Source organism: Lissotriton vulgaris, chromosome 6 (genome assembly GCF_964263255.1).
Source record: "Lissotriton vulgaris chromosome 6, aLisVul1.2, whole genome shotgun sequence".
Classification (NCBI taxonomy): Eukaryota; Metazoa; Chordata; class Amphibia; order Caudata; family Salamandridae; genus Lissotriton; species Lissotriton vulgaris.
The window spans coordinates 1551289056-1551302909 of record NC_141694.1 but is presented as its reverse complement, the minus strand read 5'-3'; the positions used below and the strand labels follow the sequence as shown (position 1 = coordinate 1551302909).

Here is a 13854-nt window from a genome sequence, read left to right as displayed (position 1 = left end):
TGCACACAACTATAAGAAGAGGAGTTATCACCCATTTGCACGCAAAAGCTTTCAAACAAAGGGGATCCTTCCCAAAGACTACTAACTGTTGTTAGCAAAATGCATCCCAGATTGCCCAAACAGTAATTAAAGTTGTGCTCAAAAATGTTCTCGACGTTGGAAAACCCAAATGGCTTACTCTACCCTATGTAGAAAGACATTTTCACAACTCAACATTTATTAAATCAACATGAAAACTCCCACTGCAAAGAAGGGTGTTTACATTTGTTATACTGCACAGGGCCTTGTAGGATTAACAGAGTTGAACAAGTCAAAAAGCGGGAGGCCTCATATATCCTGTGACACAACCATTTTAGGCATCTTTTGGGGAAAAGGCACTGGAATGCGAATACCTAGGAAGATAGTTCCTTGAATGCCGTGGGAAAAATATACCTAGATGCAGGTATGAAATCAGTTTACCATTTTCAACCTTCAATAAAGTTTTAGGACAAGCTCTAAATAATGCTTAACTGAGCCAAGCTGCAGGTGTCTGAACCAGAAGGAACCACATCAGAATTCTGCCAGATGACAATTTAATTAGCAAATGAATTTTCTTGTGTGTTTAGGTCTTCAATTTTGTGAAAACCCAATCTATGCCATAAGGAACTCTAACATGGAAAATAGCAGTGTTCTTCTCTTTTTTTATCCCTTAATTAACCTGCTGTTCCCCACCTGCTGTGTATCCATATTATACCATCAAAGCTGCATTCTGCTTATTGGGCTCAACAGTAGTGCTGTGCTGTGTCGTTTAGTTGAATTTACAAAATTTAGTGGCATAGGAAGGGGGTGTGGTGGGTGTGGGCCGTCCCGGGTGTCATCACTGAGGGGGGTGACAAAATGGCAAAAATATGTGTTTTAAACACATATTTTTGCTATTTTGTCAAGCGGGGGTGACAAGAAATTTTACGCACCGGGTACCACCTGACTTTGCTACGCCACTGACAACATTGCGCTTCACATACCTGATGAGTCTGTGCAGCCCGAGAGTTTGCAACCAGTGACCCTCTCTGAGTGCCTTGTTGAGAGGGTGCTGTCTGTATTTTGGCATCTATGGGGTGATTGATGATCAGCCCGACGTTGCATTATAAACATTATATACTGGTGTGGCTCAATGCCTGGGTTTATTTCTCTTGCGATAGGCACAATTTTAATCTAATTAAAAAACTGTACCATACACAACATGCTCTGTAGCATGTGCAGAGTTAGGGAAAGGGGATTCTGACCTAAACCAGCGTGTGAAATAAATCACCACCACTGGTTGTAGCAAAGGGTTAATCTTATCCATCAAATATCATGAGGGTAAGTATAGATTTACTATTCTTAACTCCACATCTATGCACCTTGAAGATATATATTGTCAAGTTATGTATAAGTGGTGCTAAGTATAGTACATTTGTACTTGTATCTTTATGTATTTAACTTCACAATATTTTTGCAATTGATATTCTAGCTATGATAGTTTTGTAGCACAATATTTAAAGATCTATATCCCGGTAGTACACTCATTTCATTGATGTCTTGCTACAAACAGTACTGGTGGTAGAGGTTGTAAAGTGCACTGTACACACCACTGATTCTCTGGTGATCTTGTCATATATGCGGACCCAACTCTGAAGGCAAAGGCCACCTAACAGGCTGGGTGTCAGGAGGGTTCGCCACAAACCTCACCTCTGCCACACATCAGGCAGTAGCAAGCGCAAAGGATGGCGTGACTACCAGCACAGCACACAACCCTTTCAGAAGCCCTGAACCAGAACACTCAACAAACAAGCCAAGATGGATTCTTCCAGACTGCATGCGCAGGCTGCAAATAACCAAATATAACCATTCAGTTCCATTGTTTCAGAAGTACATCTAACAAATAACGTGAGTAAAGAAGGTTTCAATTTAACACCCTATGATTAAAAACCAATGTAAATGCTGACTCTGAATTACAATTTTATCATAGTTAACGAAGGCCAAGGACATATGGGTTAGCCCATTCTTCTCTGGCATTCTTCTCTTTACTAAACTCAGGCTGTCCTTGAAAACAAAGGAAGGGGCTAAAATTCAAATGACACTTGTGCCATCGAAAGTGACGATGCTTGGGACTGGCAAATGTTTTCTGAGCAATTTAGAAGTAGGAATTTATTAACTGAAATTCCAACAGCATACATAGTCTTCTATGCAGGGACTCTAACAGATTGGTAGTCGAAAAGCTTCCAGTTTTGGAAAATAAACATTTGCCATATGGCTACATATTAGCCACCTGAGAAGATAAAGTTATTATTTTACAGTCTGTTTTATGCAACACTGCTGATGTACAGCAGCTGATCTCCCAATACCCAAAGCAGGCATAGCGATCATAAAACACGCTTTACTTTCACACGCATTTGGCTGGCAGGTCACATTGACCCTTACATAAGCCATTCAGTACACCGCAGGGAAATCCCAACATTTCACGGAACACCTTTCATTGCATTATGCTTGTTCTGCCCACGGAGAGCCCCACAAATGATCCTCCATGGGCAAGTCCAGAACCACATACTTTAGTAGCCTGTATGACATATATTACATGATATATTGCAAATAACTTCAAAAGGGAAGGGCATTGTATGCACTGCGAGTGAACCATAGGACCTGCTTTTTTGTGTCATAAACAACAAACATCTTGTGGTATTGGGAGCTCACACAGAGGCTGTGAGTCACAGTTTGCAAAAGAATCATTATACTTTTTCTCTATGGGTGCTGTGTGCAAACACAAGTGTTGCATTGGCAGAAGCAACAGAAAACGTTATTCCTTAAATACTCTGATAACTTTGCCATGGCCGGTCCCAAGCCCAGCTGCGAAAGGAGGAGGGTTATGCATGGGGCTAGCTACCCCGCCATGTAAAAGAAATTCTAGCTATGGAAACGTCCACCAAAAGATATCCTGGCCTTGGCGAGAGAGGAATCTCCCTTATGGAGAGCTATGATGCCTTGTGCTGAAAGCCAGAGACCCCTGAAGCCACAAAGCTGATTCACCTGCTTTCGACCAAGACCATCATCATCTGGACATGGAGCATGAGGATTATATACGAGACAGGCAAGACCGCCCAAGAGGCAGTGGAGATGAAAAAATACAGCCTTGCCATGTTTGGCATCAGGGAAACCAGATGCACAGAGTCTGGACAGAAATGCCTGGGCCTGGAGGAATACTGCTGTATTCTGGACACTAGGAAGAGAATGCCCTCCATACTCAGGAGTAGCACTAATGCTAACTCCAGCAGCCAACAGAGCTCTAATTGGATGAGAAACCCCGGTGCCGGATTCATCACAACGGCCTTTCGCACAAAAAAAAGAGGATCAACATGAATTTCATCCAGTGCTATGCACCTACAAATGAAAGCAAAGAAGAGACTCCAATCCATCCTAGAGAAATGCCTTGAGGGAGACATCATCATACTTATGGGGGACCACAATGCTAAGATTAGAAGTGACAATACTGGGTAAAAAGTAGTCATGGTCAACCATGGCCTTGGCAAAATGAACGAGAATGGTGAAACGCTTGCATTTCCCTCTGCCCTGAACAGTCTGGTGATAAGCAGTACTGTATTCCCACACAAAAGAATAAACAAGGCAACGTGGGTGTCACCAAACCATTCAACAGAGAATCATATCGACCATATAAGACTACCCTCCTCAAAGATGCCCAGAAACTAGAGGACCCAGTAGAAGGTCAGTGGGAGAAGATTGAAAAAGCAGTGACATCAACCTGCCAAGAGGTACTGGGTCTAAGAAACACTAACATAAAAAGTGGGTCTCCACCGAGACTCTCTGCAAAATCCAAGAGAGAAAGGAAAAGAAAGCTGCAGTCAACACCAGCCAAATAGGAGAAAAAAGCTCAAGGTGAATGCACAAAAAAACAACAAGGAAGCATAAAGAAGCTTAACCTGTCAAGGCAAGGGCTGTCTTCATTCCGCTAAAGAAAATCTCAAGCTCCAAGGACCTAATGCTGCAAACAAAGATCAGGCTTTTTAATTCCAATTAAAAATCTGTCCTTCTGTGTAGAGCAGAAACTTGGAGGATGACAGTGATCACCACCAACAAAGTCCAGATCTTCATAAACACATGCCTGAGGAATATCCTCCAAATCTGCTGGCCCAACACCACCATCAACAACGACCTATGGCGACAGACTTTCCATCTCCCTGCTCATGAAGAAATCATGAAAAGGCGCTGTGGCTGTATACGTCACACATTCCACAAGTCTGCATCAAACATCACCAGGCAAGCCCTGACTTGGGACCCTCACGGGGATAGGAAAAGAGGAAGTCAAGAAAAACCTGGCTCCAAGGCCTTGAGCCTGACCGCAAGGGAATGGGTTACAACTGGAGTCAGATTGAAAGAAACTCCTAGGACAGAGGTGGCTGGAGTGCCCTGGTTGATGGTCTACACCCCAGGAGGGGTAGTGAGCGTACGTAAATGCTCCGAAATCAGATTTCACTAGCCTTGCAATCCTGATCCAATGGAAATATTGTGTGCTTCCACACTTCTATGAGCCCACTGACAACCATATCCTGATAATATGTTGGTGAGAAATAGACAAAGGGAAAGGAGATTGAACAGGAGAGAGAAACAGAGACACAAGATAACTTCACACTGTGTTGTAGTCACAATCAACAGGGACTGAAAGCAGTCTGGGTCAACAGGGACTGAAAGCAGCCTGGGTCAACTGGGACTGAAAGCAGTCCTGGTCACCAAATTAAATGAGGCCCCTTTAGTGAATCAGATAGCTAAGAAAAACTAGCCTGCGTTTGAAAATCAGGGCACTTTTAAATGTGAAAACACACACTGTATAATTGTTTTTCAAGGGATGGGAGACTGCTGCAGCAAAAACAAATGCAGGCAATGTTTGTGGTCATAGCATAAAAATCAACATTAAAACAATCGGCCCGCCAAGTGCATTCCTAAGGGCCCCCAGGGATCATGCATGGCTACTGGGTAACCACTGTAGATGTGCTCAGGAACGTACTCCCCCACCTCCTTTCTTTGTGGCCCATAACGTGACCTCCCACAGTGCGTGTGTCCCTATCCCCCGCGGCCCATGCTTATAGGACCATGTCTCTCCCTCAGAGCCCCCCACAAGGCAGAACCCTTACTATACCCATTAGTGATCCTCCAAAGACAATACAAACAGCTGTTGGTCCCTGTCAGCCTTTTATCATGCCCTGGATTCCACCCCCCCCCCCTGAAGTTATGTCATGATCACCTTTCGTTTTCTATTTCTTGTGGTTATTATGCATTCTCAATTTGTACTCGACATGTTTTTCTCAATAAGGGAAAAAGTGTTTAAAAAAATACAAAACAATCGGCCCATCAGACCATATAAAGGCCCACAAACAGCTATAAAAACCAGCCCATACATTGATCTGTGAGGCCAGCCCTATTAGCTCTGCCAGATTGCCCTATACGCCTGTCCAACCCTGGTTGTCGCACTGCTTGGCATGGTAAGCACTTCAGGGGTATTGATATTTAAAGAATAATGGAAGCCTTAAATTATTTTATTGTTCTGTCTCAACACCGAATTCCTCATATTTCATATGCTTTGCCATTTAACTGTCTCTTTATTACCAACCTCTCTCCAAACTGTCAAAATTCGATGCCCTCCATGTAGCATATGCAAAGAGATTTCGGAACTATGGGTTTCTTACTTTAGACAACAACCTTCATATTTACATAAATACATTCTGTGTTTCGAATTACTTTCAATGTAACAGATTCATAAATTTCAACATAAGAAATGCACATTTGTAACATAGAACTTACTTGACAAAAAGCAATCAATTCCTCCCTGAGTAGAGTTTTTGCTCACGTCGAGGAAACCAACACGTGCAAAGTCTCAAAGGACAAGGCCTTAAAATAGTGTTCAATCTAAATACATTTTGACACATGTATTGGCCTAAAATACTTCTCTGTATCCACTGAAATCTATGGTCGACTTCTAAAAATAATAACAGTTTGTACAGTTTCAATAATCTTACAACCAGGTAGAAGCTGCAGCAACTATATAGCTTGATTGACTAGGAAAGACACTGGACCACAAGGAATGTATACTCTTGGGGCGCCTAGTCACAAAAGTAAATTTTTTGTGCAAATCTAATGCAGCACCTAGGTGTAAGTTTATACTTTTGTACTACTCACCATATCTAAATTTAGTTTTGCACCTAAGGGGCAATTCCGACACTGGAAAGACTCATAGACCTATAAGTTTCAAACAGCTTTTCAGAACCACTCAGCAAATGGTATGTCTGCTTTGTATAATATGACAGCCACAGTACTTTGCTCATTACGTGTGAACACTCAGCAACTTCTTAATTGCCTTAACTTAAATAAATGCAACATCCCAAAGAAATCGTTAAATCTAGGCATTGCTAAAGTGTGTTATTGGAAATATGGCTTGCACTTCATGTGTATATGACTAATAATGCACTGTTACTGTATATGATATTAGAGCCAAAGGGTTTTGTTGCTACTATTGAAGCAACAAAGAATAACTATAACATCTCACTTTATTAGATCCAATACTCATGTGTTTGGAGTGAGTCAAACAAATCTTCAGCTGATTGTATCAACACGAAATAAGCCTTTTTCAATACAATCAAGACTCCTCAAGTGTACTATGAGTAACAATTCCTTTATTTAGAAGTAAGATTCAAGTCAGCTTCTATGACTCATAACTCAAAGTGCAAACTGTACGAACAATAAATCAATGCTCAGCCATATGCTTGCTTTAATAATAAAAAGTAATATTTTATTCCTAATGCTACACAGGCAAGGAAATGCGAGATTCAAATGCAACAACACAATCAGCCTTGAGGTCAGGGCTGTAGTACTTGTCAGGCAAATCCCTGTCTGACCCACCTTTGTGTAACATGGTCGGGGTATTCCCCATTTACTGGTGACTGCATCCAGGAATTGCACACTGTTAGGCTGTACTCAAGAGCTCCCATTGACTCTTCAGGATTTTAGTCAAAAGTGTCTATGGTGCAACAGGACCTTCAGCAACAAAGCCCCTGGTGCCCACAGGCACACATCTTACCCTCTATTGCAACACGGAGGAATTAAGCGATACAGCAGGTGCTCTCAGGGTGGACCCCCATGAGATCAAGTCCTTCTCGAGGAAGTCGGGCTGTTCGTGGTACATGTTGGAGCGTCAGGCAGGCGCAGGCTCACTCTACAGAGTTACGCAGCTACTGTACCCACCGATCGGAGCAGCTTTAAGCTCACAGTGACGCAGTATGTCAAGTTCTGACCAGCGGGAGGAATTCAATTCTTCAGCTCCCAGCTGGAGTACTGCAAGGGTGTGTCGCTCTCCTTGACATCCTCCTGGTCCTCAGGGGTCAGTTAGAGCAGATCTCTCGGTGCAGCTAGACCAGATGGTTGCAGCCTCACAACTGCCTCAGGCGACAGCTCGAAGTCAGGAAGTTTGGTCCTGGTAGCCCCTTCTGGCACACAGGGTGGCAGCAGTACCTTCTGGATGCAAAGGAGGCTCCCCACATGCAATCACCTAGATCACAGCGGCCCCTCCTGGCATATGGGGTTACCACTCATATGTTCACAAATCCTGGCACGCTGGCCACACAAGTACTTCACCGGTGGCCCCTTCAGGCATGCAAGGTCACTGCAAAAAGGCTGTATTGGCTTGGTTCCCTCCGCACAGCGCTCGATAATTGGCACAGTGTCAGCGGCCCTCTCCTGGTATACAGGAGTTGCCGAAAACAGTCCTGCACATGGGCTAAGGCCCAATCAATGAACAGATGAATCCTCACACCTCAAACAGGGTGTTCTTTTGGGCCCCACTGGACCTGGTTAACTCCAATGCTCTCCTTTTCCGCACAGGGCACATTGGTCTTGGCAGGCGGGCGCTGGAGCTCTAGGCTCCAGGGTAGGTGGTCTTGTTTGCCCTGGGCAATGTTCGCTCACCCAGCAGGTAGACTAGCAGGCCTTTGCCCCTGTCCTGGCACAGGCAGAAATCTTGCAGAGCTTCCCCTTCTCTAACAGCCTGTCGGACTACTTGGCAGATGGCAAATTTGTGGGGACTCAACCACCTCTTCTTATAGTTCTTTTCCAGAACCAAATGTGATTTATGGTCTGAGTCTTTTAGGTTTTATGTTGGGGTTCTTCTTCTTTTGAAGTGGACACTTCTCTCTTTCTTCTTTCCTTGTGAAAGACGTCTGTCACAGCAGGCAAGACTCCAAAGCTGATTAACCCACAACACACTTCATGGGAGTGACCAGAGTTCACACCTGGATGTCAGCCACAGTGATATGTGCATCAAAAGGTTAATCCCAGGCTCCCTGCCCTACTCTATATAAATCCCTGACACAGGCCTTTTTCATAGTGCACACGCATGATCAGTGTTCACCTATAACAAAAGAATCAGCACTAGAGATGCAGGCAACAGTACAGTCGGGCACTCAGGGCAGGGGTGCAAGTCTCTACCATGCAGAAGACTGATCAGTCACCACAGAGACCCTGTTTGTTTTGCTAATTCTTGTTTACCCTTCCATCTGTTATATTGGAGAATTTATATTGCACACTATACTGCTGGTGAAGCCTTGCGAGTTAAGTGCACATTGTTCTTGCTCTATTTTTAACAACTAGTTTAGGAAGTAGAATCAGTGCTTGAAATGGAAAAAATAGAAGTGCAGGTACTCTGTAGCAGAGTACCTGCTTGTTTCTGAGAATTGCCAGTACTCTCCAATTAAAAGCACAGCATTTCCCTTGAGAAGTGCCGGTACACTCCCTCTCAAAATAAAAAAGTGCTGGTACTCCGTACTGGACAGTACTGGCCCATTTAAAGCACTGAGTAGAATACAAAATATGTGTAATAACAACAAAAAATGATGGGTAAACCTCAGTGCAGTAAGAAAACACGCCATAGACTGTACCTTCCAAGTGATAGTTAATCACTAAACAAAGGACAAATCGTCAAGGAGTCTGAGGTTTGCTTAGCAAAACCATGATAACCTCAGTCGAAAATAAAACTCCTGATTATTAAAGCGCTCTGCGAATACGCTGAAAATAATTTAAAACGTGAAATGTCTTCCTGGTTCGGTTTGGGCGGCAGTTGCCCTTTGGAATGATAGATGGCAGCGCACATATTTAGCCTGGTGGCAGCGGCCTAGTCAGAAGGCCCCTGGGGGTACAAGTTACATTTGCCACTCCATTTTTTTAGTCCTAAGTGGCGAAGGAGAGGTTCTACTTTCCTATTCCAGTGTCCTTTTTTCTATTTTTATCATTAAGGGAAAGGGTTTTCCTTATACTGATGGCGAACGGAAGAAATACCATGGCTTTTTAATTGGCTGAAAAGAGATATGGATATGCAAATTTACATTCCAGTGACTGATTCCTTTACATCTGCCTGTCTTTATGTGCTTAAAATCCATCATGATGTTGTAAAGATGTATATTCCTTTACATTTGTGTACGAGCTCTTGCAATCATCAAATATAGGACAAAATAAACTGTTCTGTTAAGTCAGGATCTGCCTCCTGGAACCAGCAGTGTCTGTCGCTGACTCCCAAACCTGCCCTCAGCAGCAGGCCTGGGTTGCTAGGGCGAGAACATGGCCTGCCTGGAGCCATGTGACTAGAAGCATAACGCCGCACCGCAGGAAACGCACAGTGTTTTCTTCCCAATTCAATCATTTTAAATTAGGAGAAACACACATTTGAATACAAATAAGTAGGTCAATTAGGCGCATTCTGCATTCGCTAGAACACTGGGGAGACAAGGTAGTTTAACAAAACTTTCTGCTCTTTAGCCACGAATTTCATCAGCTAAACGCCAGCTGCATAAAAGGTGAGCTGAGGAAAGTGAAGACGGCGACCCCCGAGTTCAGCACCACAGACACACATTATCTAGCCTTAGGCTGCCAGGCATCAGGAAATGTGAATTTAAATACAGGTTTTCTGCTATCTCTTCCACTGCTGGGAACGCAACACAACACACGCTGTAAGTCTGTATCTCACAGCAGAGTGGGGGATACAAGGGGCAAGGTTAAGATGTCATGTGACAAACAAGTGACTAATAATAACGTTTAATACTGCTTTTCTAAGTGCAATAAATAAAATAGTGCTCAATTTACCATCCTGGGAAACATGGAGGCTATGTTGTCTAATTTTCAACAACACTGCTATACCATAAATGGGGAACACCAGTACTTCCTAGCAGGACTAGCACAGATGTAATGGTACAATAAATAACAGTTGTCCCTAGGGTTGCTATTCTTTCAATGGGCGGACAGGACAGTACATGCAGGATATATGGTCATCCTTGTCGCGGTAAGCGCTGCTTCTTTCTTAGGGTGACCTGTCACTTAACAGGAGTTCAACTGCTATATTTAGCATCTGACCGACACAATGATTTCCAGCAATCAGCTTGATTGTTCTGTCGGTCAGCTGTGGAGTGGGGATGGATTGAACAAAATCAAAGGCATTGTATTCTACTGTGGTGGCATTTATATAGCGCTTCTACTCCTCGCAAGGCGGATGGGCAGCAAACTGCTTAGTGGGGTGTTCACAACGTTAGAGACTTTGTCATTTGCATTATTCTAAGGGCCCAAGTCTGTGCTGCAGCATTTATTTATAGATTTAAATTGTCTACCCCCTCTAGTTAATACCACTAAATGGCTGTCGGTACTGAAGCTGTGTCTTCTTTTTAGCTGCAGGGCATACACTTAGCTTTAGGTGCTTGTCCAATGAGAGCCCTCCTGGAGCAGTTGACCCGGGCCCACAAAAACTTCCAATATGCTTGGAATGAGTTGTGCATTTTCAGTTACAACTTGTGATGTTTGCTACCACACTGTTGTCATGCAGTTTGTAAACGGAATCTGACCTTAAGTAGTTGTGCAATCCATCATGGAAGAGGTTATGCAGTGATCATGCAGTTATGCTGGCTGTCAGACATGTGGTCAAGCCTGTCCTTAGATCAGAGATCATGCAATGGCCCCTGCAAGGGTAGTGACTGTGGTACATACACGCACGCACATACTTGCATTCATATGTACATATCGACTGTCTGATATACCAGTCTACAAGAATTGTTGAAGCTCTGTTAATCACAGGACACAGGCAATTTTAAGAAGTTGTGGATAATTAATAACATTACATTTCTAGTTGATTTAATGGGTTGAGAATGTACATATTAAGACTAGTGTGACATTTCTGTTTTTAGGTATACTAATAGTAATCCAGTGGAATTGTTATAGTTGCCGTTCCCTATTACAGCTGGAACTTTACAGTTTCGGATGCCTAGGTGGAGGCAGCACAACTTGTAATAATTAACATCTGCCTAGTGGAGAGGTTATTCGAACATTTTATTACATTTAAATAACAATAATCCGTACCAGAGTGGGACAGTCAAGGCAGTGACATAATCTACTATTTGTTCTATCGCATCAGTCACAAAACCATTAATTCTGATGAAATCCATACGGTCCATTTTTGACCAAACCATACAGATTCAGACAAAATGTCATTCACAACTTGAACTGTCACTTAAGTGCCATTTTATGGATGACTTTGCCTAGTCTTGTTCTCCAGCCTCTTCTGTGCCTGCTTTACATAGGTTGAATAGTCTAGCCTGTATAGGGCTAGGACACTTTCTTCATCCTTATTTTGAGGGATTGTGTAGTTATGGTCAAGCCCCCTTTTTGTGGCCTTAGCTCAGGACATGCTACGTCTTCACCATCCTTATGAATTAGGGGAGAGGATGTAGGCTTAAGGCTAGAGCTGCCGACTTTGGATCTGGGGAACTAGGTTCGAGCTTCGGCGTCGGCTCAGTATCCTGTGATTCAGGGCAAATCACTTAATCTCCCTGCGCTTACCAAAAAATGAATGTGTCCTTGTGTAACGTCACTGGTGCTCATCTAAAGCACTCCAATACCTTCGGGTCGAGTTTGTCCTATATATCTGCAAAGAAAATCCTGGTAGTTGTCAATGGTTTCCATCATCACTTAAAGGAAGTTCCTGAATTTAGCAGCTTCAGAGAAGCAAGTACCACCATCTATACTCGTCGTCTTGTAAAGTACAATGCTTAGTTTTTGGTGCTCATCTGCACCACAGCCTTCTTTTCTGAGCGTAATCTTTGAGCTTTCCTAGTGAGAAGGCTGGATCCTTGCCATTCATGTCAGCGTGCAGAGGTCCTAATTAACCAGATCTTCTTGTAGCATGAAATCAGAGGAGGGCTTGTGAGACTGTGAGTATATAGACATGTAGATGTACTTGTGGGAGCTGAGACACTACTGCATTTTGAATTCTTTCTAGGAGGTGCATAACTGAAAGTGAGTCCCTATAGTAAAGTCCATTTGCATTATCCGTCTTCATATGAATGGGAAGGTGGCTGCCTAGCTAGTGTTGGAATCCTAGATGAGGAAGAAATATTATAGCCTGTGAATAGTCCAATGGGAACTTCTAGCCACTTTTTAAGTTATGGGGCCTTGTAGAGGGTGGAATCCATCATCCCTTTTGTTAATGGCACTCCAAGTTTCTCAGGCTAGGCTGTCAAAGAATTGTAATTCATCCAATCCCAACATGTGAGAATTTCTGTTTTGGGTGCTTCTAGTTCAGGGTAATTCGCTAGCATCCTTTGGACAATGGCTTGGAGACAATTCCCTAGTTATGAGCTATCAAGATTCTCTCCGTTTTCTGATTTTCAGGATATGTATTTCATCTGGACAGTGAGGCCAGTTCTGTGAGTGAACATTGAAGAGGAGTCGACATATGATCACGACCTGAGTTACACCTGCCTTGTGGATGAAAGGTGGGGAAGTGAATGGAGTTAAAAATGTAATGCTTGATCTATCGATAAGGTAGAAGGAGTGCCAGTCAAATGTGTTCCCTTTATGTGGTTTGCCTAAGTATTTCTAGGAGGGACGGGCGATGGACTGCATGGAAAGGTGTGGGTAAGCTCAGTAGTACTGTTATCTCACTTCTATTCACTGGTGTCCAGCTCATGGAGATCAGGGTGAATTGTGTCCCTCTCTCTGGACGGAAGTCTGTTGCTCAGTCTGATGGTTTGTTTTCTTCAAGATGGAGATCTGAGTGAAGGCAGCTCTTTCTACCAGTCTCCCACAGAAAGGTCTTTTGAAATTGGCCTAGTGCTACTGGAGTCTGTTTAGTCGAGATAGTTATTCTTGGAGAATGGTTGCATGGAAGAGATCTTGAGCTCTACTGCAAATGTTCCTGTGGTTAAGGAATTGTTGAGTGTGTTCATTTTAGACACTGAGACTAAAGACTATAGCATATTAATGTACAAAGTGTGCAGAACTAGGGGGTCTAATAGTTACTAAAATAGCCCAAAGTCTAAACAAAATGTTGTAAAATATATTTTTCTGCAGGTTGAAAGCTTGAATCTTGAGGGGGTCTGCTAGACCTTTAACCCTTCTAAAATTATTATGTTGGGCAATATTAATAATCCTTGCTCATAGTGCAATGCAAAGCGAAATCAGCTGTAGCAAAATTGTAAACAAAATATTGTATTATGGTTCATTTCGGGCAGCTATAGCGGGGTTGTCAACAGGGAAAGCCCCGGGGCTCGATGGGGTGCCGGGCGACTTATTCAAGCAGGAACCAGGGGTATGGGCCCCCTATCTCCTGCTGATATTCAATGCAGTCCTTAAGGGAATGGAGGTCCCGGATACTTGGCTGGGTGCAGAGGTGGTTCCAATATTCAGAAAGGGATCCCCTCTGCTTCCAGCCAACTATCGCCCAATAAGCCTTATCGATGTATCACAGAAGCTTTTTGGTAGGCTAATTCTGGATCGGCTGCAGAACTGGCTGGAGGAGACAGA

At 43.3% G+C, this 13854-nt stretch overlaps 1 protein-coding gene across 1 annotated transcript in view; it reads right to left on the bottom strand.

Annotated features, from left to right (window-relative positions):
- The window catches only part of LOC147709132 (uncharacterized), a 2423108-nt gene that overhangs the window by 2315964 nt on the left and 93290 nt on the right, over nt 1-13854 (bottom strand). The window lies entirely within an intron of this gene.